Here is a 27,500-nt window from a genome sequence, read left to right as displayed (position 1 = left end):
CTACCCTGGACGACGCTGGGCCAACTGTGCGCCGCCCCATGGATCTCCCGGTCGCGGCCGGCTACGACAGAGCCTGGATTCGAACCAGGATCTCTAGTGGCACAGCTAGCACTGCGATGCAGTGCCTTAGACCACTGCGCCACTCGGGAGACCTCACATCATAACAGTCATATCAAAGCGGTCACCAAAACAGCATTCTATCATCAAAAAATATATAGACAGAATCAAAGGCTTGGTGTCCAACAAAGATCAAGAGAAGCTCATCCATGCTTTTATCTCCAGTAGGGTTGACTACTGTAATGGCCTCTTAACAGGACTCCCGAAAAAGACTGTAAAACAGCTGCAGCTCATTCAGAATGCAGCTGTTAGAACGTTAACCAGGACCAAGAGAACACGGAGCACATCACTCCGGACGTTAACCAGGACCAAGAGAACGGAGCACATCACTCCGGACGTTAACCAGGACCAAGAGAACACGGAGCACATCACTCCGGACGTTAACCAGGACCAAGAGAACGGAGCACATCACTCCGGACGTTAACCAGGACCAAGAGAACGGAGCACATCACTCCGGACGTTAACCAGGACCAAGAGAACGGAGCACATCACTCCGGACGTTAACCAGGACCAAGAGAACGGAGCACATCACTCCGGACGTTAACCAGGACCAAGAGAACGGAGCACATCACTCCGGACGTTAACCAGGACCAAGAGAACACGGAGCACATCACTCCGGACGTTAACCAGGACCAAGAGAACGGAGCACATCACTCCGGACGTTAACCAGGACCAAGAGAACGGAGCACATCACTCCGGACGTTAACCAGGACCAAGAGAACGGAGCACATCACTCCGGACGTTAACCAGGACCAAGAGAACGGAGCACATCACTCCGGACGTTAACCAGGACCAAGAGAACGGAGCACATCACTCCGGACGTTAACCAGGACCAAGAGAACGGAGCACATCACTCCGGACGTTAACCAGGACCAAGAGAACGGAGCACATCACTCCGGACGTTAACCAGGACCAAGAGAACGGAGCACATCACTCCGGACGTTAACCAGGACCAAGAGAACGGAGCACATCACTCCGGACGTTAACCAGGACCAAGAGAACGGAGCACATCACTCCGGACGTTAACCAGGACCAAGAGAACGGAGCACATCACTCCGGACGTTAACCAGGACCAAGAGAACGGAGCACATCACTCCGGACGTTAACCAGGACCAAGAGAACGGAGCACATCACTCCGGACGTTAACCAGGACCAAGAGAACGGAGCACATCACTCCGGACGTTAACCAGGACCAAGAGAACGGAGCACATCACTCCGGACGTTAACCAGGACCAAGAGAACGGAGCACATCACTCCGGACGTTAACCAGGACCAAGAGAACGGAGCACATCACTCCGGACGTTAACCAGGACCAAGAGAACGGAGCACATCACTCCGGACGTTAACCAGGACCAAGAGAACGGAGCACATCACTCCGGACGTTAACCAGGACCAAGAGAACACGGAGCACATCACTCCGGACGTTAACCAGGACCAAGAGAACGGAGCACATCACTCCGGACGTTAACCAGGACCAAGAGAACGGAGCACATCACTCCGGACGTTAACCAGGACCAAGAGAACGGAGCACATCACTCCGGACGTTAACCAGGACCAAGAGAACGGAGCACATCACTCCGGACGTTAACCAGGACCAAGAGAACGGAGCACATCACTCCGGACGTTAACCAGGACCAAGAGAACGGAGCACATCACTCCGGACGTTAACCAGGACCAAGAGAACGGAGCACATCACTCCGGACGTTAACCAGGACCAAGAGAACGGAGCACATCACTCCGGACGTTAACCAGGACCAAGAGAACGGAGCACATCACTCCGGACGTTAACCAGGACCAAGAGAACGGAGCACATCACTCCGGACGTTAACCAGGACCAAGAGAACACGGAGCACATCACTCCGGACGTTAACCAGGACCAAGAGAACGGAGCACATCACTCCGGACGTTAACCAGGACCAAGAGAACGGAGCACATCACTCCGGACGTTAACCAGGACCAAGAGAACGGAGCACATCACTCCGGACGTTAACCAGGACCAAGAGAACGGAGCACATCACTCCGGACGTTAACCAGGACCAAGAGAACGGAGCACATCACTCCGGACGTTAACCAGGACCAAGAGAACGGAGCACATCACTCCGGACGTTAACCAGGACCAAGAGAACGGAGCACATCACTCCGGACGTTAACCAGGACCAAGAGAACGGAGCACATCACTCCGGACGTTAACCAGGACCAAGAGAACGGAGCACATCACTCCGGACGTTAACCAGGACCAAGAGAACGGAGCACATCACTCCGGACGTTAACCAGGACCAAGAGAACGGAGCACATCACTCCGGACGTTAACCAGGACCAAGAGAACGGAGCACATCACTCCGGACGTTAACCAGGACCAAGAGAACGGAGCACATCACTCCGGACGTTAACCAGGACCAAGAGAACACGGAGCACATCACTCCGGACGTTAACCAGGACCAAGAGAACGGAGCACATCACTCCGGACGTTAACCAGGACCAAGAGAACGGAGCACATCACTCCGGACGTTAACCAGGACCAAGAGAACGGAGCACATCACTCCGGACGTTAACCAGGACCAAGAGAACGGAGCACATCACTCCGGACGTTAACCAGGACCAAGAGAACGGAGCACATCACTCCGGACGTTAACCAGGACCAAGAGAACGGAGCACATCACTCCGGACGTTAACCAGGACCAAGAGAACGGAGCACATCACTCCGGACGTTAACCAGGACCAAGAGAACGGAGCACATCACTCCGGACGTTAACCAGGACCAAGAGAACGGAGCACATCACTCCGGACGTTAACCAGGACCAAGAGAACGGAGCACATCACTCCGGACGTTAACCAGGACCAAGAGAACGGAGCACATCACTCCGGACGTTAACCAGGACCAAGAGAACGGAGCACATCACTCCGGACGTTAACCAGGACCAAGAGAACGGAGCACATCACTCCGGACGTTAACCAGGACCAAGAGAACGGAGCACATCACTCCGGACGTTAACCAGGACCAAGAGAACGGAGCACATCACTCCGGACGTTAACCAGGACCAAGAGAACGGAGCACATCACTCCGGTTCTTACATCTTTACATTGGCTTCCAGTCAGTTACAGAATTGATTTCAAAGTGGTGCTTTTAGTTTATAAATCTTTGAACGGTTTAGGACCCGAGTACATGTCTGATATGTTTGAAGAATATAAACCGAGCAGGGCTCTTAGATCCATGAACACAGGTCAGCTAGTAGAGCACAGAGACCAAACTAAACATGGAGAAGCTGCGTTTAGCACTTATGCTGTACACAACTGGAATAAACTACCAGAAGATCTTAGATGTGCCCCAAACGTATCCATTTTTAAATCCAGGTTAATAACACTTCTCTTTTCACGTGCCTACGACTGAGCACTTAAACTGAACCACACTGTTGAGCCTTATAGCTTCCTATGTTTTTATCCCATTTTTAATTTTTAATCTTTATATGTTTCTTTTATTGTCTTTTTATTATTATGATGTTTTCATTATTTTTGATAAACATCTTTGTAAAGCACATTGAATTGCTTCGATGTATGAATTGTGCTATATAAATAAACTTGCTTGCTTGACAATTTTGTAAAAATACACCCTAAATAGCCACATTTTGGGGTAAATCTATGTATATTTATGGTATTACACAGTAATTTCATAGGATTGCCTTATTAAAATCCATACATTTTCAATTAAAGTAGTCATTTTAAACAGATCATTTACATTAATGTTTTTTCCCTGTTATTTCACAAACCAATATTTCCCTCTCCTTCTGTAGAAAATATAAAATATAATATTAAAAAAGGGGTTAATATAATGGCAGTTTATAACATTTAAATTGTTTGCTGTTTTCCAGAGGACATTCATGACGCAACATTACATCAATTGAACCAAAACTGATACGATTGAGCAACAGTACATGACACTAAGGTCAAGAGCACGGCGCTTGTAACGCCAGGGTAGTGGGTTCGATCCCCGGGACCACCCATACACAAAAATGTATGCACGCATGACTGTAAGTCGCTTTGGATAAAAGCGTCTGCTAAATGGCATATTATTATTATTATTTAAATAAGATGAACAAATACATGACAATAATTATTATTTTATGTCAATAACAAAGTATTTTGTCTTTCATATTCATAATAAAATGATATTCTCTTCTAAGTTGGAGCTGGTGGCAATTCTAACCATCCCTCCACAGAATATACTCCTTCCTTTTTAGGCAGTGTTTCAGCCATTCAGATGCTACCTGCCTTGAAGAAGCAGCAGTGGTCTTTACTGGGATGGTACAATCCCAGGTTCTGTTTTTTTTAGCTCGTGTGTGTGTCATGGATTGGAACAATGGCTCCTGGTGTAGTTTTTAGCTCAAGGGCCTACACGAATGTGATGGGTACTTTCGATAAGTCTCACAGGAATGTTCGTTGCCTCTCAGGTGTTGATCTGACTTCAGTCTCCTCAGGCTCAAAACTCAATATCAACAGCAGGTTTATATCTGAGAAATATTTGTCTTTCTCCAGAAAGATATAATATTGCAAGTGTAAGGTAATTAAAGTGCAACGTACAGTGAGGGAAAAAAAGTATTTGATCCCCTGGTGATTTTGTACGGTTTGCCCACTGACAAAGACATGATCAGTCTATAATTTTAATGGTAGGTTTATTTGAACAGTGAGAGACAGAATAACAACAACAAAATCCAGAAAAACACATGTCAAAAATGTTATAAATTAATTTGCATTTTAATGAGGGAAATAAGTATTTGACCCCTCTGCAAAACATGACTTAGTACACCTTCCTAATATTGAGTTGCACCCCCTTTTGCCCTCAGAACAACCTCAATTCGTCGGGGCACGGACTCTACAAGGTGTCAAAAGCGTTCCATAGGGATGCTGGCCAATGTTGACTCCAATGCTTCCAACAGTTGTGTCAAGTTGGCTGGTAGTGAATCTCTACTCCGAATAGCTCGTTCCATCTCATCCCACAGATGCTCAATTGGATTGAGGTCTGGTGACTGGGCAGGCCACTGCAGTATGCTGAATTCACTGGCATGATGGTGGAACCATTCCTGGACATCCTAGCCTTGTGGCACATTATCCTGCTGAAGAAAATCCATTTGCAGATGGATACACTGCTGCCATGAAGGGATGCACCTGATTGGCAATGATATTATGTGCCATTAAAACGTTGCTCCACTTTTATCAAGGGGCCCAATGTGTGCCATGAAACCACACCCCACACCACCAGCAGCCTGCAATGTTGACACAGTAGTTTTATGAACTAACAGTGTAATTGTCATTCCAGCCGGCGGCGCTCTCCCCTACAGCCCCCAGACAGGGTTTCGGATGGGAATTAACTAGCCAATATTATAAAAAATACATTGTAAATATAGTTATTTAATCAAATTACTTGTTTTACTGTAATTTTTGTCTGCCAAAGCAGGATATATCTGTTAATTAACCCTTTTTGTCACTTTTACTCTTAATGCAAATGTCTGTAATTTGAAGATTCCGACACGTCATTGAATCTGTAATTTTACGGTTAATGTTTGCCACCCTGTGCTGCTTTTAGAAAATTACAATTTAAATACGGTCAAAAGCATGGCAGCACAGGGTGCCAAACGTTAACCGTAAAATGACATAAAAAAGTCACAGATTGAAATGGCGTGTGAAAATCTTAAAATTACACATTTACATTGAGTAAGAGTGGGAAGAAAAACTGTTAATTAACATATATTCCCTGCTTTGAAAGGCACAAATGAAATTACTATATTTACAATGTATTTTTATCAATATCTTACTGTTAATGTACATTTCTGTAATTTTAAGATTTCCACATTCGATTTTTCCATTTAAATCTACAAAAATTGTCTGTAATTTTACGGTTCATGTTTGGCACCCTGTGCTGCCATGTTTTTTAAAAAACTATTTCTAATTTATTTACAGTGTAATGCATCAGCACCAGGTAGCAACAACCCCATTCAATATCCACCAGCCAAAAACAACCCATACAACCACAAAACACATCCACAGCTAAACAAGTCCTTCAACACAGACCTGATGATGGCACTGATGACAGCCCTGACCATACACACCGACCATTACACACCCATTTGATCGAAGACGGTATCGCTTAAATCTGCCGGAACAAGTGCTTGGTCATAAAAGCAAACTTCCCTGTCTTAAATTCCTACCAGCCAAGTGGTCATTAAAGATGATGGAAGTGGCTTGTAGTTGCATCATGTATTAGCTTTGCTATGGCTAACTGGCTGTTGTTTTATATCATCATGTATTAGCTTTGCTATGGCTGACTGGCTGTTGTTTTATATCATCATGTATTAGCTTTGCTATGGCTAACTGGCTGTTGTTTTATATCATCATGTATTAGCTTTGCTATGGCTAACTGGCTGTTGTTTTATATCATCATGTATTAGCTTTGCTATGGCTAACTGGCTGTTGTTTTATTATATGCTACTAGTGCTAATATGTTGTGGCTGTTTTCTACACAAAGTTCCTCGGCCTTATTCCTTACATTACAACGTCATCCAACAACACAAATAATGTCCAGAATTAACAAGATGATGGAAGTGGCTTGTTGCAACATGTATAATATAAACGCAACCTGTAAAGTCCCATTTTTCATGAGCTGAAATAAAAGATCCCAGAAGTTTTCCATACGCCCAAAAAGCTTATTTCTCTCTGATTTTGTGCACACATTTGTTTACATCCCTGTTAGTGAGCATTTCTCCTTTGCCAAGATAATCCATCCACCTGACAGGTGTGGCATATCAAGAAGCTGATTAAACAGCATGATCATTACACAGGTGCACCTTGTGGCTGGGGACAATAAAAGGCCACTCTAAAATGTGCAGTTTTGTCACACAACACAATGCCACAGATGTCTCAAGATTTGAGGGAGCGTGCAATTGGCATGCTGACAGCAGGAATGTCCACCAGAGCTGTTGGCAGAGAACTGAATGTTCATTTCTCTACCATAAGCCACCTCCAATGTCATTTTAGAGAATTTGGCAATACGTCCAACCGGCCTGACATTCTCCTTCTGATTGGCTGGTTCTCGCTCCCCAGTGGGTGGGCCTAGCTCCCCAGTGGGTGGGCCTGGTTCCCCAGTGGGTGGGCCCTATGCCCTCCCAGGTCCACCCATGGCTGCGCCCCTGACCAGTCATGTGAAATCCATAGATTCGGGCCTAATTAATGTATTTCAATTGACTGATTTCCTTATATGAACTGTAACGCAGTAAAATCGTTGCATGTTGCGTTTATATTGTTGTTCAGTATATAAACAGTATATAGTGTATGTAGTATTTTATATGAACAGCTGCTGTAGTATTTCATATGAACAGCTGCTGTAGTATTTAATATGAACAGCTGCTGTAGTATTTCATATGAACAGCTGCTGTAGTATTTTATATGAACAGCTGCTGTAGTATTTCATATGAACAGCTGCTGTAGTATTTCATATGAACAGCTGCTGTAGTATTTCATATGAACAGCTGCTGTAGTATTTCATATGAACAGCTGCTGTAGTATTTCATATGAACAGCTGCTGTAGTATTTCATATGAACAGCTGCTGTAGTATTTCATATGAACAGCTGCTGTAGTATTTCATATGAACAGCTGCTGTAGTATTTCATATGAACAGCTGCTGTAGTATTTCATATGAACAGCTGCTGTAGTATTTCATATGAACAGCTGCTGTAGTATTTCATATGAACAGCTGCTGTAGTATTTCATATGAACAGCTGCTGTAGTATTTCATATGAACAGCTGCTGTAGTATTTCATATGAACAGCTGCTGTAGTATTTCATATGAACAGCTGCTGTAGTATTTCATATGAACAGCTGCTGTAGTATTTCATATGAACAGCTGCTGTAGTATTTCATATGAACAGCTGCTGTAGTATTTCATATGAACAGCTGCTGTAGTATTTCATATGAACAGCTGCTGTAGTATTTCATATGAACAGCTGCTGTAGTATTTCATATGAACAGCTGCTGTAGTATTCAATATGAACAGCTGCTGTAGTATTTAATATGAACAGCTGCTGTAGTATTTCATATGAACAGCTGCTGTAGTATTTCATATGAACAGCTGCTGTAGTATTTCATATGAACAGCTGCTGTAGTATTTCATATGAACAGCTGCTGTAGTATTTCATATGAACAGCTGCTGTAGTATTTCATATGAACAGCTGCTGTAGTATTCAATATGAACAGCTGCTGTAGTATTTCATATGAACAGCTGCTGTAGTATTTCATATGAACAGCTGCTGTAGTATTTCATATGAACAGCTGCTGTAGTATTTCATATGAACAGCTGCTGTAGTATTCAATATGAACAGCTGCTGTAGTATTTAATATGAACAGCTGCTGTAGTATTTCATATGAACAGCTGCTGTAGTATTCAATATGAACAGCTGCTGTAGTATTTCATATGAACAGCTGCTGTAGTATTTCATATGAACAGCTGCTGTAGTATTTCATATGAACAGCTGCTGTAGTATTTCATATGAACAGCTGCTGTAGTATTTCATATGAACAGCTGCTGTAGTATTTCATATGAACAGCTGCTGTAGTATTTCATATGAACAGCTGCTGTAGTATTTCATATGAACAGCTGCTGTAGTATTTCATATGAACAGCTGCTGTAGTATTTCATATGAACAGCTGCTGTAGTATTTCATATGAACAGCTGCTGTAGTATTTCATATGAACAGCTGCTGTAGTATTTCATATGAACAGCTGCTGTAGTATTTCATATGAACAGCTGCTGTAGTATTTCATATGAACAGCTGCTGTAGTATTTCATATGAACAGCTGCTGTAGTATTTCATATGAACAGCTGCTGTAGTATTTCATATGAACAGCTGCTGTAGTATTTCATATGAACAGCTGCTGTAGTATTTCATATGAACAGCTGCTGTAGTATTTCATATGAACAGCTGCTGTAGTATTTCATATGAACAGCTGCTGTAGTATTTCATATGAACAGCTGCTGTAGTATTTAATATGAACAGCTGCTGTAGTATTCAATATGAACAGCTGCTGTAGTATTTAATATGAACAGCTGCTGTAGTATTTCATATGAACAGCTGCTGTAGTATTTCATATGAACAGCTGCTGTAGTATTTCATATGAACAGCTGCTGTAGTATTTCATATGAACAGCTGCTGTAGTATTTCATATGAACAGCTGCTGTAGTATTTAATATGAACAGCTGCTGTAGTATTTCATATGAACAGCTGCTGTAGTATTTCATATGAACAGCTGCTGTAGTATTTCATATGAACAGCTGCTGTAGTATTTCATATGAACAGCTGCTGTAGTATTTCATATGAACAGCTGCTGTAGCTGTTCCTCCATGTATCAATAATCTCAGCAGTGCTGATCTAGGATCAGTGTGATCTTAAAGGCGAAACTTATAAATACGGTCCTAGTAAAACACTCTCTTATCCCTCCTAATTTTACCACCATCCAACAACAAAAATAATGGATGGAATTTCAAATATACAATATAAAAACAATTGCAACCCCCCAGACACCAATATTGGACAATAGTGCAATATTGCATACAGAGTTTTTAAGGAGACAATACAAAACAGATCTGTTGAAACTTTTGATGCCTACTTGATATACCTGGGCACCCTACTCTGGACTGGGGCCTGGACTGGGGCCTGCACTGGGGCCTGGACTGGGGCCTGGACTGGGGCCTGGACTGGGGCCTGGACTGGGGCCTGGACTGGGGCCTGCACTGGGGCCTGGACTGGGGCCTGGACTGGGGCCTGGACTGGGGCCTGGACTGGGGCATTATCCGAGCAGACACCTGCCTACTGCTGCTTTCATCCTTCCACTTGACATTGTGCCTTGGATGTTTTTGGACTCCTGCCAGACTTGAACTCTACTTGGTTTCGACTCTCCCGAGGCCCGGTGCAGCCTCTCTCCCGCGGCCCGGTGCAGCCTCTCTCCCGCGGCCCGGTGCAGCCTCTCCTCTCCCGCGGCCCGGTGCAGCCTCTCTCCCGCGGCCCGGTGCAGCCTCTCTCCCACGGCCCGGTGCAGCCTCTCTCCCGCGGCCCGGTGCAGCCTCTCTCCCGCGGCCCGGTGCAGCCTCTCTCCCGCGGCCCGGTGCAGCCTCTCCTCTCCCGCGGCCCGGTGCAGCCTCTCCTCTCCCGCGGCCCGGTGCAGCCTCTCTCCCGCGGCCCGGTGCAGCCTCTCCTCTCTCCCGGCCCGGTGCAGCCTCTCTCCCGCGGCCTGGTGCAGCCTCTCTCCCGGATTTCCACCGGCCTGTACTGGAAACTACATCCCCTCCAAAGTGCTTCTCTCCTGGCTATCATACTGTTGTGTTGCTGTTTTGATGGGCCCCAGCATTTAATCACATTGAGTAAGTGTTTATTGTGGGTCCTAGTGCTGGCTGGGTCCTAGTGCTGGCTGGGTCCTAGTGCTGGCAGGTCCTAGTGCTGGCTGGGTCCTAGTGCTGGCTGGGTCCTAGTGCTGGCTGGGTCCTAGTGCTGGCTGGGTCCTAGTGCTGGCTGGGTCCTAGTGCTGGCTGGGTCCTAGTGCTGGCTGGGTCCTAGTGCTGGCTGGGTCCTAGTGCTGGCTGGTTTCTAGCTTTCCTCTTCTACTTCTCAGCCTGGTCGTCGTGCCACTGCCTCGCCACCGTGTTGCCTCTGACTGACTGGCCAGGGCTGCCTTGCAGAGACCCCTCCCTAGTGAAGTCACCTCTCCCCTCCCATCTCACCCGCGTTTCCCAGTCCAGCCCAAGGTAGTAGTCTATGGTGAATGGGGCTGAAATGGCTTTGGGGGATCCCATCCTGCTGACCAACAGTTTCACCCACCTGCTTCCAGAGATTCCTGCTCCTCCATCCTCTACCCTGTCTCCTGAGGGTCCTGCTCCTCCATCCTCTACCCTGTCTCCTGAGGGTCCAGCTCCTCCATCCTCTACCCTGTCTCCTGAGGGTCCTGCTCCTCCATCCTCTACCCTGTCTCCTGAGGGTCCAGCTCCTCCATCCTCTACCCTGTCTCCTGAGGGTCCAGCTCCTCCATCCTCTACCCTGTCTCCTGAGGGTCCTGCTCCTCCATCCTCTACCCTGTCTCCTGAGGGTCCAGCTCCTCCATCCTCTACCCTGTCTCCTGAGGGTCCTGCTCCTCCATCCTCTACCCTGTCTCCTGAGGGTCCAGCTCCTCCATCCTCTACCCTGTCTCCTGAGGGTCCAGCTCCTCCATCCTCTACCCTGTCTCCTGAGGGTCCTGCTCCTCCATCCTCTACCCTGTCTCCTGAGGGTCCTGCTCCTCCATCCTCTACCCTGTCTCCTGAGGGTCCTGCTCCTCCACCCTCTACCCTGTCTCCTGAGGGTCCAGCTCAGGGGGTTTCAACCACAGGCCCGTACCCCCCCCGGGGATTCCCTCTCACATCAGGCCTCGAGGGCGTCTGAGGCTGCAGGCCGCCCCCCCCCCCCGGGGATCCCTCTCACATCAGGCCTCGAGGGCGTCTGAGGCTGCAGGCCCGTACCCCCCCCCCCCCGGGGATCCCTCTCACATCAGGCCTCGAGGGCGTCTGAGGCTGCAGGCCGCCCCCCCCCCCCCCCCCCCCCCCCCCCCCGGGGATCCCTCTCACATCAGGCCTCGAGGGCGTCTGAGGCTGCAGGCCGCCCCCCCCCCGGGGATCCCTCTCACATCAGGCCTCGAGGGCGTCTGAGGCTGCAGGCCGCCCCCCCCCCCCCGGGGATCCCTCTCACATCAGGCCTCGAGGGCGTCTGAGGCTGCAGGCCACCCCGCCCCTGCTCAGAGGGCTACTATTGATGATGTGGGTCCTCTGTTCCCCTTCTCCCATTGGTCCTCAAGGAGGCTCAGAAAAGGCTGGACGTCCACAAAAAAAATAAAAATAAATCACCTTCCTCCAGCCATCATCATTGGTAGTTCCGGGGTGAAGCATCATCATCATCATCATCTCGGTTCCTTTAGAAAAACAACCCTGTGCTGCCCGGGGGGCTACAGTGAAGGATATCACAGGATTTCTTCTGTCTGCCCTATATCAGCAGCCAAGGGCTCCTGCTGTTGTAGTGCACATGGGATCAAATTATATCAAAAAGGGTAAACCAGTGCTAATTAAACAGCTGATCAACACCCTGAAAGGCTCTGAAAAACAGCCGATTATCTCTGGTGCCGTGGCGTCGCTGGGTCACGGCTGTGAAAGGTTCACCAGGCTCTTAGCTCTTCATATCTGCCTTAAAGACTACTGCCTCTCTGTTGGCATAACTTTTATTGACAATTTCGACACCTTTTTTGGAAACAAAAGATGCTCTACAGAGATGATGGACTCCACCCAAACCAACTAGGAGCCTCAACCCTCTCTTCACATTTCAAGGCTGCGTTAAGATATTGACTCAGAGACAGACCAAGCACTGCTCAGGTAATACCTCCCATCCTCTCTAAGCGTTATCTTCGTACTGTTGTCTATACTGCCAGGGGTGTTGTCTATACTGCCAGGGGTGTTGTCTATACTGCCAGGGCTGTTGTCTATACTGCCAGGGCTGTTGTCTATACTGCCAGGGCTGTTGTCTATACTGCCAGGGCTGTCGTCTATACTGCCAGGGCTGTTGTCTATACTGCCAGGGCTGAATGTCTATACTGCCAGGGCTGTCGTCTATACTGCCAGGGCTGTTGTCTATACTGCCAGGGCTGTTGTCTATACTGCCAGGGCTGTCGTCTATACTGCCAGGGCTGTTGTCTATACTGCCAGGGCTGTTGTCTATACTGCCAGGGCTGTCATCTATACTGCCAGGGCTGTTGTCTATACTGCCAGGGCTGTCGTCTATACTGCCAGGGCTGTTGTCAGTTGTAATCTTGTACCCATTCACTTGAACTCCACTCTTTGATCTGCTATTGTTAGCTCAAAATAGGAGCTGTTGTCTGCTCACCCAGTGCTTTTAGTTCCAATGTGAATTCCATAAACTTGAATACCCCCTCAGTTTTCAAATCACGTAGAGGGCTTGGGCTACTGCACCATAGCAACTAAAGCCCATGTAAGTCAGTTTATAACATTCCATCATTGGTTACTCTGAGAGTTCCTCATATTGACATTGGCTGCGGTTCAGGTCCTGTGGTGCCAACCTTGGAAAAGTAATTCCAATTCCTACTCCTTCCTCTATTACTATTATAGGGATGGTGCAGTTCTATGCAATCTAATAGCCATACCAACTATATCAATATCACCCATCAGACAGGGCCTGCAACCGCCTATTGAACGTAGCTGAGTTGGAGACTCCATGTGACTTTAAACATTGTAGAGGATTTGGGTTGATGCATCTGAACATTAGCAGCTTACTTACTAAACTGGATTACATCAAAATCTGGGCTATGCAGAGGAATCAGGAAATTCTGGTATTGACTGAAACATGGATCTCTGGGGACATTCTGGTATTGACCGAAACATGGATCTCTGGGGACATTCTGGACTTTAATATTAATATTGAGGGTTATAATGTGTTCAGAACTGACAGACAGGGTAGAGGCAGTCACCTTCTGGAGACATTTGAAACCCCACCTCTTTAAGGAATACCTGGGATAGGATAAAGTAATCCTTCTACCCTCCCCCTACCCCACCAAAAAATAATAATAATAATAAATATTGATATATTGTAAAGTGGTTATCCCACTGGCTATAAGGTGAATGCACCAATTTGTAAGTCGCTCTGGATAAGAGCGTCTGCTAAATGACGAAAATGTAATGCAAAATGTGGTGGAGTGGCCGTTCTTATATATATATATATATATATATATATATATATATATATATAAAAAAAAAATAATAATATGTTATGTCTCTTTCCTGAAATCCATTTCCCTTGCCCAAAAATGTGAGCTACAATCTTTAAGCCTTTGTCTGGGGAAACATTTATCCATAACTGTTATAGGGGTCCACCGTCCTCCCTCGGCAAACCTTTGTGCACTCGAGGAGTTCCCTCGTTTGTTGTCTTATTTTATTAAATCAGAAGTTATTATCCTGGGTGACCTAAATTATAATTGGGAAATGCAGGCTGCAGACAATCTAAAAGCCATGTGTAATGATCTAAATCTAACCCAGCTGGTGACTACAGATCCTTCAAAGTCAACTCTGATTTATCTTATTTATTTTTTTAAACACGAGAGAAATGTGTTTCTACAGGTGTCTTCACCCAAGACATTAGTGACAGTTGCCCAGTTGTTTGTGTTAGAGATGTGAGAATCCAAACAGCTAAGCCTCGTGTCATCACAAAGAGGAACTTTAAAAACTTCAGTGAACAGGCTATTTTACATGATCTTTATTTTAGTGACCTTGATTGTATCTCAGCTCCCTTAAAAAAAAAAAAAAGGGGGGTTAAAGGTAGATCGAATGCCTGGTACAGTCCGGAATTATTAGTCGTCCTTCATAAAATATATTATGCTTGGGTCAAGGCCAGGAACACAGGCTTAGGCCCGGACTGGCAAGCTTTTAAGCAACTGAGGAATCATTGTGTAAGACAAATCAGAGAGGCTAAATCTGATTATTATGTAACCGCTCTTTCGGATTGTTATGGGAACCCGGCTAAATTCTGGAAAACTGTCAAATCCCTGAAGGGTTCTACTTCCTCCTCTCTGCCACAACAAATTAATTCAGACACTGCGCTCATTACAACAACAACAAAAAAGCCATCATTGATGCATTTAATCACCATTTTATTTCAGCAGGCTATCTCTTTGAAATAACTTCTAAGCCTGTTCACAATGATATTGGGCTGGATGCTGATAGGGGAAAGTTGTTGGATGATCAGAGAAATGATAGTCAAAGCTTTTCTTTTCGGCTATTTACAGAGAAATAAGTCCTGGATGCTTTGCTAGCAATAGACAACAACAAATCCCCAGGAGCCGACCAATTGGATCCCATCATTGTTGGCTCAATAACCAACATTTTTTTATTTAAAATTGTTATCAGGAAATATTCCACAAGTATAGAAATCAGCTCTTGTGTTGCCACTCCATAAGGTCAGGGAAAGTAGTGATCTTAATAATTATCGCCCCCATTTCAAGGCTTCCTTGTCTAGTTGAGATTCTTGAATCCTTGGTAAATGTACAGCTTTGCTCTTTTTAATCTGATAAATGTATTTTGAATGTAAACCAATCAGGGTTTAGGCCTGGGCATAACACTATTACAGCTACCACTTTAGTTGTTAATGATCTTGTCAATGCTTCAGACACTAAAATGAAATGTGCTGCTTTGTTTGTGGACCTGTCAGAAGCGTTTGATACCGTTGATCATGCTATTTTATTGAAAAAGTTGTCCTCGATAGGCCTGAGCTCTGACGCCTGTTTATGGTTTCATGATTATCTTAGTGACAGAACTCAGGCCATCGTGATTGACGGGGTTAAGGCTGAATTTCATAAAGGTGTACCACAGGGGTTGATTTTGTGACCTGTTCTCTTCACTATTTATATAAACACCATTGGTCAATCTGTTAAAATGTTTAAACTTAATTTATATGCGGATGATACTATTATGTATGCTATTGCCCCGACTGTTGATCTGGCTGTGTCAAGACTACAGTCAGATTTTATAGCTATGCAGGAATCCCTTGCTGATTTAAAACTTGTGCTTAATACGGACAAAACAAAATACATGTCGTTTTTAAACTCTCGTAAGAAATGTTACAGATGAACTGCATGTTCACTCATTAGATGGTTCTCCAATCGAACGTGTTCCTGCATATAAATACTTAGGCATTTGGATTGATATGGATTTGACGTTTAAAAAAACATATAGATGAGCTGGTTAAGAAGTTAATATTTAAAGTTGGCTTTTTCTAGAGAAACAGATTGTACCTTTCTCTAAGCAGTAAAAATCAGATTATTCAGTCAACCTTTTAATTTTTGTGATCAACATTTTATTTCAGTCAACCTTTTTATCCGTTCCTGATTATGGTGATATTATTTAGCAAAGTCCAGCTGCTACTACTCATAACCCTTTGCATGCCGTCTACCATAGTGCCCTTCGCTTTGTTACAGGTGACAGTTTTGATCCTCATCAAGTAGATCTCTAAATTACTCCCTTTTTGTTTAAAGGCCCTACTTCATAAACTTCCATCTTATATAACGTTGCTGTTGAAGTATAGACACCTGAGTTGCCGAACCTGTTCACAGGATTGGTTAACTCTTGAGGTTCCTAACCCGTTCACAGGATTGGTTACCTCTTGAGGTTCCTAGGGTCTCCACCGAGGAGGTAAATCTGCTTTTAGTTTTAATGCTCCGTATTGCTGGAACAACATTCTAAATCCATTTCATCTTGATGTTCTGGTTCCGTTCAGGCAATTTAAAGTATTGATTGGGGACTTATTTGTGGAGTTATGTAACCATTTCTCTGGGTGATTTGGGAAGTTTTATTTGTGTTTTATTTTATTTTAATGTGTATATATACAGTGCATTCGGAAAGTATTCAGACCCCTTGACTTTTTCCACATTTTGTTACGTTACAGCCTTATTCTAAACTCGATTAAATAAATAAAAAATGCCCTCATCAATCAACACACAATACCCCATAATGACAAAGTGAAAACAGGTTTTTAGAAATTTTTGCAAATGTATTAAAATTGAAAAACTGAAATACCTTATAAGTATTCAGACCCTGAAATTGAGCTCAGGTGCATCCTGTTTCCATTGATGATTCTTGAGATGTTTCTACAACTTGATTGGGATCCACCTGTGGTAAATTCAATTGATTGGACATGATTTGGAAAGGCACACACCTGTCTATATAAGGTCCCCACAGTTGACAGTGCATGTCAGAGAAAAGACCAAGCCATGAGGTCGAAGGAGTTGTCCATAGAGCTCCGAGACAGGATTGTGTCGAGGCACAGATCTGAGGAAGGGTACCACATTTTTCTTTTGCAGCATTGAAGGTCCCCAAGAACACAGTGGCCTCAATCATTGTTAAATGGAAGACGTTTGGAACCACTAAGACTCTTCCTAGAGCTGGCCGCCCGGCCAAACTGAGCAATCGGGGGAGAAGGGCCTTGGTCAGGGAGGTGACCAAGAACGCGATGGTCACTCTGACAGAGCTCCAGAGTTCCTCTGTGGAGATGGGAGAACCTTCCAGAAGGACAACAATCTCTGCAGCACTCCACCAATCAGGCCTTTATGGTAGAGTGGCCAGATGGAAGCCACTCCTCAGTAAAAGGCACATGACAGCCCGCTTGGAGTTTGCCAAAAGGCACCTAAAGGACTGTCAGACCATTAGAAACAAGATTCTCTGGTCTGATGAAACCAAGACTGAACTCTTTGGCCTGATGCCAAGCGTCACGTCTGGAGGAAACCTGGCACCATCCCAACAGTGAAGCATTGTGGTGTCAGCATCATGCTGTGGGGATGTTTTTCAGCGGCAGGGACTGGGAGGGAAAGATGAACGGAGCAAAGTACAAAGAGATCATTGATGAAAACCTGCTCCAGAGTGCTCAAGACCTCAGGCTGGGGCGAAGGTTGACCTTCCAACAGGACTATGACCCTAAGCACACAGCCAAGACAACACTGGAGTGGCTTCAGGACAAGTCTCTGAATGACCTTGAATGGCCCAGCCAGAGGCCGGACTTGAACCTGATCGAACATCTCTGGAGAGACCTGAAAATAGCTGTGCAGCGACGCTCCCCATCCAACCTGACAGAGCTTGAGAGGATCTACAGAGAAGAATGGGAGAAACTCCCCAAATACAGGTGTGCCAAGCTTGTAGCGTCATACCCAAGAAGACTGGAGCCAAAGGTGCTTCAACAAAAGCACAGAGTAAAGGGTCTGAATACTTATGTAAATGTAATATTATTGTTATTTATTTTTTAATAAATGTGCAAACATTTCTAAAAACCTGTTTTTGCGTTGTCATTATGGGGTATTGTGTGTAGATTGATGAGGGGGAAAAAAACAATTTAATCCATTTTAGAATAAGGCTGTAACATAATAAAATGTGGAAAAAGTCAAGGGGTCTGAATACTTTCCGAATGCACTGTATATATATATATATATATATATATATATATATATATATATATATATATATATATATATATATATACACACACACAGTGGGGGAAAAAAGTATTTAGTCAGCCACCAATTGTGCAAGTTCTCCCACTTAAAAAGATGAGAGAGGCCTGTAATTTTCATCATAGGTACACGTCAACTATGACAGACAAAATGAGAAAAAAAAATCCAGAAAATCACATTGTAGGATTTTTTATGAATTTATTTGCAAATTATGGTGGAAAATAAGTATTTGGTCAATAACAAAAGTTTCTCAATACTTTGTTATATACCCTTTGTTGGCAATGACACAGGTCAAACGTTTTCTGTAAGTCTTCACAAGGTTTTCACACACTGTTGCTGGTATTTTGGCCCATTCCTCCATGCAGATCTCCTCTAGAGCAGTGATGTTTTGGGTCTGTCGCTGGGCAACACAGACTTTCAACTCCCTCCAAAGATTTTCTATGGGGTTGAGATCTGGAGACTGGCTAGGCCACTCCAGGACCTTGAAATGCTTCTTACGAAGCCACTCCTTCGTTGCCCGGGTGGTGTGTTTGGGATCATTGTCATGCTGAAAGACCCAGCCACGTTTCATCTTCAATGCCCTTGCAGATGGAAGGAGGTTTTCACTCAAAATCTCACGATACATGGCCCCATTCATTCTTTCCTTTACACGGATCAGTCGTCCTGGTCCCTTTGCAGAAAAACAGCCCCAAAGCATGATGTTTCCACCCCCATGCTTCACAGTAGGTATGGTGTTCTTTGGATGCAACTCAGCATTTTTTGTCCTCCAAACACGACGAGTTGAGTTTTTACCAAAAAGTTCTATTTTGGTTTCATCTGACCATATGACATTCTCCCAATCCTCTTCTGGATCATCCAAATGCACTCTAGCAAACTTCAGACGGGCCTGGACATGTACTGGCTTAAGCAGGGGGACACGTCTGGCACTGCAGGATTTGAGTCCCTGGCGGCAGTGTGTTACTGATGGTAGGCTTTGTTACTTTGGTCCCAGCTCTCTGCAGGTCATTCACTAGGTCCCCCCGTGTGGTTCTGGGATTTTTGTTCTTGTGATCATTTTGACTCCACGGGGTGAGATCTTGCATGGAGCCCCAGATCGAGGGAGATTATCAGTTGTCTTGTATGTCTTCCATTTCCTAATAATTGCTCCCACAGTTGATTTCTTCAAACCAAGCTGCTTACCTATTGCAGATTCAGTCTTCCCAGCCTGGTGCAGGTCTACAATTTTGTTTCTGGTGTCCTTTGACAGCTCTTTGGTCTTGGCCATAGTGGAGTTTGGAGTGTGACTGTTTGAGGTTGTGGACAGGTGTCTTTTATATTGATAACAAGTTCAAACAGGTGCCATTAATACAGGTAACGAGTGGAGGACAGAGGAGCCTCTTAAAGAAGAAGTTACAGGTCTGTGAGAGCCAGAAATCTTGCTTGTTTGTAGGTGACCAAATACTTATTTTCCACCATAATTTGCAAATAAATTCATAAAAAATCCTACAATGTGATTTTCTGGAGAAAAGAAAATCTCAATTTGTCTGTCATAGTTGACGTGTACCTATGATGAAAATTACAGGCCTCTCTCATATTTTTAAGTGGGAGAACTTGCACAATTGGTGGCTGACTAAATACTTTTTCCCCCCACCGTATATATATATATATATATTGGGTATTTTACATTTAAGTCATTTAGCAGACGCTCTTATCCAGAGCGACTTACAAATTGGTGCATTCAACTTATAGCCAGTGAGACAACCACTTTTTTAAATAATTTTTTTTATAATGTGGATATTGATGTTGTACTTTTACATTTGTAAAAGACACCTAGGTCTCAGTATGTCTTCCCTATTAAAATAAAGGTTAAAATAAAATAATATACATCAAATACCCACGCAGTGAAGCTCAGAATCAATAGCCAGCTATATGAAATGGCCATTAGGGTAAAATATGACTAAACAGAGCTGTATGCTTTTAATATCCTGGAAACCGCTGACCACAAAATGTTTAAAGTACTGATGTGATATACAGTAATGGATTGAGGGAGCTAAGGTCCCTGCCTCCATCTACATTAGTTGTTCAGTGATGATGTAGTGCAGATAAAGTTAGTGTGTCAGCGATAGGAGAGTAGAGTAGAGCCTTTTTGTAGATACATCATGGCGATGCACTCCTCGTGGCGGTAATGTATGTCCTAGGTCCCCTCTGCTCTGCCCAGACCCTCAGTCCAGGGGGACCCACCCAGCCCCAGTCTCTGGTGGACAGACAGACCAAGCAGCCCAATGCCTCTCTCTCTCTCTCTCTCTCTCTCTCCCTCCTCTCTCTCTCTCCCTGCCTCCTCTTTCTCTCTCCCTACTCTCTCTCTCTCCCTGCCTCCTCTTTCTCTCTCCCTCCTCTCTCTCTCTCCCTGCCTCCTCTTTCTCTCTCCCTCCTCTCTCTCTCTCCCTGCCTCCTCTCTCTCTATCCCTGCCTCCTCTCTCTCTCTCTCTCTCTCTCTCCCTCCTCTCTCTCTCTCCCTGCCTCCTCTCTCTCTCTCTCTCTCTCTCTCTCTCTCTCCCTCCTCATTAGGTGAATGAGCTCTAACAGTGTGCTACCCTGGGCCCTGAGTAGTGTGATAATAGAACTATACTGACTATCTCTGAGTAAAGCTGGCAGGTCACCCATGATACAAGTCAGTATTCCTAAGGTTGCGAGTTCGAATCCAGCAATAGAAATTTACATTTGATATTTTAGTCATTTAGCAGACGCTCTTATCCAGAGCGACTTACAGGAGCAATTAGGGTTAAGTGCGTTGCTCAAGGGCACATTGACAGATTTTTCACCTAGTGGGCTCGGGGATTCAAACAAGCACACTTTCGGTTGCTGGCCCAACGATCTTAAACACTAGGCTACTTGATATTTCTGTTTTAAGCCCAAACCTTAACCCTTATCTTAACCATTCAGAGTTAATTCCTAAACTTAACCCTAAACTTAAAAATGTGGAGTTAATTCCTAAAGTTAATCTTAAACACGTCGAAATTTGACATCTGAAAAACATGGATGAACGTTTAATTCTGACATGAGACTGTGAGAGCTGGTTGTCCGAGTGTGTAAAAAAAAAAAAAAAAAAAAAACGCTGGCGTGGTTACACGTGGTCTGCGGTTGTGAGGCCGGTTGGACGTCTTGCCAAATTCTCTTGCCTTGTTCTCTAAAACAACGTTGGAGGTGGCTTATGGTAGAGAAATTAACATTACATTCTCTGACAACAGCTCTGGTGGACATTCCTGCAGTCAGCATGCCAATTGCATGCTCCTTTAAAAACTTGAGACATCTGTTTCATTGTGTTGTGTGACAAAACTGCACATTTTAGAGTGGCCTTTTATTGTCCGCAGCACAAGGTGCACCTGTGTAATGATCATGCTGTTTAATCAGCTTCTTGATATGCCACGCCTGCCAGTTGGATGGATTATCTTGGCAAATGAGAAATGCTCACTAACAGGGATGTAAACAAATGTGTGCACAAAAAATGAGAGAAATAAGCTTTTTGTGCGTATGGAAAACTTCTGGGATCTTTTATTTCAGCTCATGAAACATGGGACCAACACTTTCCACGTTGCGTTAATATTTTTGTTCAGTATATATTTATACTCTGGACTCCGACATTGCTCGTCCTAATATTTATATATTTCTTAATTCAATTTTTTTACTTTTAGATTTGTGTGTATTGTTGTGAATTGTTAGATATTACTGCACTGTTGGAGCAGGAACACAAGCATTTCGCTACACCCACAATAACATCTTCTAAATCTGTGTATACGACCGATCAAATGTGATTTGATTTGATTTGGTGTTCTGTACAGGTACTGTTCTGTTCCACACCCCATGGCTGTTGTTCTGTAGGGAGGGAGGGAGGGAGGGAGGGAGGGAGGGATAGAGGGAGGGAGGGAGGGAGGGAGGGAGGGATAGAGGGAGGGAGGGAGGGAGGGAGGGATAGAGGGAGGGAGGGATAGAGGGAGGGAGGGAGGGAGGGAGGGAGGGATAGAGGGAGGGAGGGAGGGAGGGAGGGATAGAGGGAGGGATAGAGGGAGGGAGGGATAGAGGGAGGGAGGGAGGGAGGGAGGGAGGGAGGGAGGGAGGGGGAGGGAGGGAGGGAGGGAGGGAGGGAGGGAGGGAGGGAGAGAGGGATAGAGGGAGGGAGGGAGGGATAGAGGGATAGAGGGAGGGAGGGAGGGAGGGATAGAGGGATAGAGGGAGGGAGGGAGGGAAATCCATCAGCTTCACCCAGGGAACATAATTAGAGGTGCCATTTTGATTGAGCACACAACTCACTGTCCAACTTAATAACACACACACACACACACACACCACCTCGTCCAAATGAACAACACTGTCAATGTTTAATTAGAGCGTCCACAGCGGCAAACTTCATCATAACACTAGAGCCTGTCAGGGGCTGAATACAGGGGCTGGACAGAGGAGAGAGGGACAGGGTCTGAATACAGGGGCTGGACAGAGGAGAGAGGGACAGGGGCTGAATACAGGGGCTGGACAGAGGAGAGAGGGGCAGGGGCTGAATACAGGGGCTGGACAGAGGAGAGAGGGGCAGGGGCTGAATACAGGGGCTGGACAGAGGGATAGAGGAGAGGGGGGAGGGGGGGAGAGGGGGGAGGGGAGAGGATCAATCTTCAGGAACTACACCTCTTTTAGGGACAATATAAACACATACTGCGTCCCAAATGGCACCCTATTCTCTATACTGCATAGTGCACTACTTTAGACCAGGGTCCACAGGGCACTCTATAGGGAATAGGGTGCCAAAGTAGTGCACTATAAAGGAAATATGTGTCATTTGGGCCATAAATAGAGACAATATAGTCATCCATCAGATATGTGCTGAGATAGATAGAGCAGTCAGTCAGTCAGCCAGTCAGCCAGTCAGCCAGTCAACCAGTCAGTCAGCCAGTCAGTCAGTCAGCCAGTCAGCCAGTCAGTCAGCCAGCCAGCCAGTCAGCCAGTCAGCCAGTCAGTCAGTCAGTCCACTAGTCAGTCAGCCAGTCAGTCAGTCAGTCAGTCAGCCAGCCAGTCAGTCAGTCAGTCCACTAGTCAGTCAGCCAGCCAGTCAGCCAGCCAGTCAGTCAGCCAGTCAGTCAGTCAGCCAGCCAGTCAGCCAGTCAGTCCACTAGTCAGTCAGCCAGCCAGTCAGCCAGCCAGTCAGTCAGCCAGTCAGTCAGTCAGCCAGCCAGTCAGCCAGTCAGCCAGTCCACTAGTCAGTCAGCCAGCCAGTCAGCCAGCCAGTCAGTCAGCCAGTCAGTCAGTCAGTCAGCCAGCCAGTCAGCCAGCCAGTCAGTCAGTCAGCCAGTCAGTCAGTCAGCCAGTCAGCCAGCCAGTCAGCCAGTCAGCCAGTCAGCCAGTCAGTCAGTCAACCAGCCAGTCAGCCAGCCAGTCAGTCAGCCAGTCAGTCAGTCAGCCAGCCAGTCAGCCAGTCAGCCAGTCCACTAGTCAGTCAGCCAGCCAGTCAGCCAGCCAGTCAGTCAGCCAGTCAGCCAGCCAGTCAGCCAGCCAGTCAGTCAGTCAGCCAGTCAGTCAGTCAGCCAGTCAGCCAGCCAGTCAGCCAGTCAGCCAGTCAGCCAGTCAGCCAGCCAGTCAGCCAGTCAGTCAGCCAGTCAGCCAGCCAGTCAGCCAGTCAGCCAGTCAGCCAGTCAGCCAGTCAGTCAGCCAGTCAGCCAGTCAGTCAGTCAGTCAGCCAGCCAGCCAGTCAGTCAGCCAGTCAGGGCTCTCCCTCTATCACATAAACCCAGGTTCTGATTAATATTAAATTAGCTAGGAAGCAGGTACACAGGCACCAACAAACACACACACCAACACTCACACCAACACACACTATAAAGAGACAGAGAGTGTGTGAGTGTGTGTGTTTTCCCCAGTGGTGTGTGTTCTGAATGAGAGGATTGCCTTCGGAAAGTATTCAGACCCCTTGACTTTTTCCACATTTTGTTACGTTACAGCCTTATTCTAAAATGGATTAAATAGTTTCTTTCCCCATCATCAATCTACACACAATACCCCATAATGACAAAGCAAAAAACATTAATTTTTTTAGAACTTTTTGCTAATTTATAAAATAAATAAAATGGAAATAGCACATTTACATAAGTATTCAGACCCTTTACTCAGTCCCTCTCAACTCTGTCAGGTGGATGGGGAGAGTTGCTACACAGCTATTTTCAGGTCTCTCCAGAGATGTTAGATCGGGTTCAAGCCCGGACTCTGGCTGGGACATTGAGACTTGTCCCGAAGCCACTCCTGTGTTGTCTTGACTGTGTGCTTAGAGTTGTTATCCTGTTGAAAAGTGAACCTTCGCCCCAGTCTGGGGTCCTGAGCGCCCTGGAGCAGGTTTTCATCAAGGATCTCTCTGTACTTTGCTCTGTTCATCTTTCCCTCGATCCTGACTAGTCTCCCAGTCCCTGCCGCTGAAAAACATCCCCACAGCATGATGCTGCCACCACCATGCTTCACCGTAGGGATGGTGCCAGGTTTCCTCCAGACGTGACGCTTGGCATTCAGGCCAAAGAGTTCAATCTTGGTTTCATCAGACCAGAGAATCTTGTTTCTCATGGTCTGAGAGTATTTAGGTGCCTTTTGGCAAACTCCAAGCGGGCTGTCATGTGCCTTTTACTGAGGAGTGGCTCCCGTCTGGCCACTCTACCATAAAGGCCTGATTTGTGGACTACTGCATAGATGGTTGTCCTTCTAGAAGGTTCTCCCATCTCCACAGAGGAACTCTAGAGCTCTGTCAGAGTGACCATCGGGTTCTTGGTCACCTCCCTGACCAAGACCCTTCTCCCCAGATTGCTCAGTTTGGCTGGGCGGCCAGCTCTAGGAAGAGTCTTGGTGGTTCCAAACTTCTTCCATTTAAGAATGATGGAGGCCACTGTGTTCTTGGGGACCTTCAATGCTGCAGAAATTCTTTGGTACCCTTCCCCAGATCTGTACCTCAACACAATCCTGTTTCGGAGCTCTACGGACAATTCCTTCAACCTCATGGCTTGGTTTTTGCTCTGACATGCACTGTCAACTGTGGGACCTTATATAGACAGGTGTATGCCTTTCCAAATCATGTCCAATCAATTGAATTTACCACAGGTGGACTCCAATCAAGTTGTAGAAACATCTCAAGGATGATCAATGGAAACAGGATGCACCTGAGCTCAATTTTGAGTCTCATAGTGAAGTGTCTGAATACTTATGTAAATAACGTATTTCTGTTTTTTATTTTTAATACATTTGCAAACATTTCTAAAAACCTGTTTTTGCTTTGTCATTATGGGGTATTGTGTGTAGATTGCTAAGGATTAAAAAAAAAAAAACATTTTTTTAGAAGTAAGGCTGTAACGTAACAAAATGTGGAAAAGGTCAAGGGGTCTGAATACTTTCCGAAGGCACTGTAGATCAGCCATGTTTAATGAGTGTGTTGTGTAAACTACAGGGAATGGAGACCACAATCCATATACACACTGTCTGTCTGTCTGTCTGACACAAAGACAGGCTAGGACAGGGAAACTGTTGTCTGTCTGTCTGTCTGACACAAAGACAGGCTAGGACAGGGAAACTGTTGTCTGTCTGTCTGACACAAAGACAGGCTAGGACAGGGAAACTGTTGTCTGTCTGTCTGACACAAAGACAGGCTAGGACAGGGAAACTGTTGTCTGTCTGTCTGTCTGACACAAAGACAGGCTAGGACAGGGAAACCGTGTCCACCGTGGATTCCCTGTAGATAACAGACACCACTAGCGGTGAGTTCTCACATTGCTTCCCTCAAATCAAGCTACTACTTTGTGCTGTCATTCCTCTCAATTCTCTCCATGTCTCTCCTTCAGTAATATCCACAGGCCACTGCTCTTCTAATTGGTTGACGTTTTCCCAAATAGAATTTGACAACAAAAGCTATCCCAGTGTGACAGGTGGTCTCTCAGCCACACTAACCAGATGGGCCACAGCTTTCTAAACACCACACTAACCAGATGGGCCACAGCTTTCTAAACACCACACTAACCAGATGGGCCACAGCTTTCTAAACACCACACTAACCAGATGGGCCACAGCTTTCTAAACACCACACTAACCAGATGGGCCACAGCTTTCTAAACACCACACTAACCAGATGGGCCACAGCTTTCTAAACACCACACTAACCAGATGGGCCACAGCTTTCTAAACACCACACTAACCAGATGGGCCACAGCTTTCTAAACACCACACTAACCAGATGGGCCACAGCTTTCTAAACACCACACTAACCAGATGGGCCACAGCTTTCTAAAACACCACACTAACCAGATGGGCCACAGCTTTCTAAAACACCACACTAACCAGATGGGCCACAGCTTTCTAAAACACCACACTAACCAGATGGGCCACAGCTTTCTAAACACCACACTAACCAGATGGGCCACAGCTTTCTAAAACACCACACTAACCAGATGGGCCACAGCTTTCTAAACACCACACTAACCAGATGGGCCACAGCTTTCTAAACACCACACTAACCAGATGGGCCACAGCTTTCTAAACACCACACTAACCAGATGGGCCACAGCTTTCTAAACACCACACTAACCAGATGGGCCACAGCTTTCTAAAACACCACACTAACCAGATGGGCCACAGCTTTCTAAACACCACACTAACCAGATGGGCCACAGCTTTCTAAAACACCACACTAACCAGATGGGCCACAGCTTTCTAAAACACCACACTAACCAGATGGGCCACAGCTTTCTAAACACCACACTAACCAGATGGGCCACAGCTTTCTAAAACACCACACTAACCAGATGGGCCACAGCTTTCTAAAACACCACACTAACCAGATGGGCCACAGCTTTCTAAACACCACACTAACCAGATGGGCCACAGCTTTCTAAAACACCACACTAACCAGATGGGCCACAGCTTTCTAAAACACCACACTAACCAGATGGGCCACAGCTTTCTAAACACCACACTAACCAGATGGGCCACAGCTTTCTAAAACACCACACTAACCAGATGGGCCACAGCTTTCTAAAACACCACACTAACCAGATGGGCCACAGCTTTCTAAACACCACACTAACCAGATGGGCCACAGCTTTCTAAACACCACACTAACCAGATGGGCCACAGCTTTCTAAAACACCACACTAACCAGATGGGCCACAGCTTTCTAAAACACCACACTAACCAGATGGGCCACAGCTTTCTAAACACCACACTAACCAGATGGGCCACAGCTTTCTAAAACACCACACTAACCAGATGGGCCACAGCTTTCTAAAACACCACACTAACCAGATGGGCCACAGCTTTCTAAACACCACACTAA

The 27,500-nt window shown here is 45.6% G+C and overlaps 1 protein-coding gene and 1 long non-coding RNA gene across 2 annotated transcripts in view; one reads left to right on the top strand and one right to left on the bottom strand.

Moving 5' to 3' along the window:
* The window catches only part of LOC311143681, a 23,619-nt gene extending 23,131 nt beyond the window's left edge, over positions 1-488 (top strand). Inside the window, exon 3 of the long non-coding RNA XR_014614433.1 lies at positions 1-488. This exon is cut by the window's left edge and continues 2,230 nt beyond it. This is a non-coding gene — a long non-coding RNA (uncharacterized lncRNA).
* Positions 1-27,500, bottom strand: part of LOC311143678 (partitioning defective 3 homolog B-like) — a 120,193-nt gene that overhangs the window by 11,168 nt on the left and 81,525 nt on the right. The gene's annotated exons all lie outside the window — the stretch shown is intronic.

This window comes from Coregonus lavaretus (genome assembly GCF_964263955.1).
Source record: "Coregonus lavaretus genome assembly, chromosome: 16".
Classification (NCBI taxonomy): Eukaryota; Metazoa; Chordata; class Actinopteri; order Salmoniformes; family Salmonidae; genus Coregonus; species Coregonus lavaretus.
This window is presented reverse-complemented; position numbering and strand designations above follow the sequence as displayed.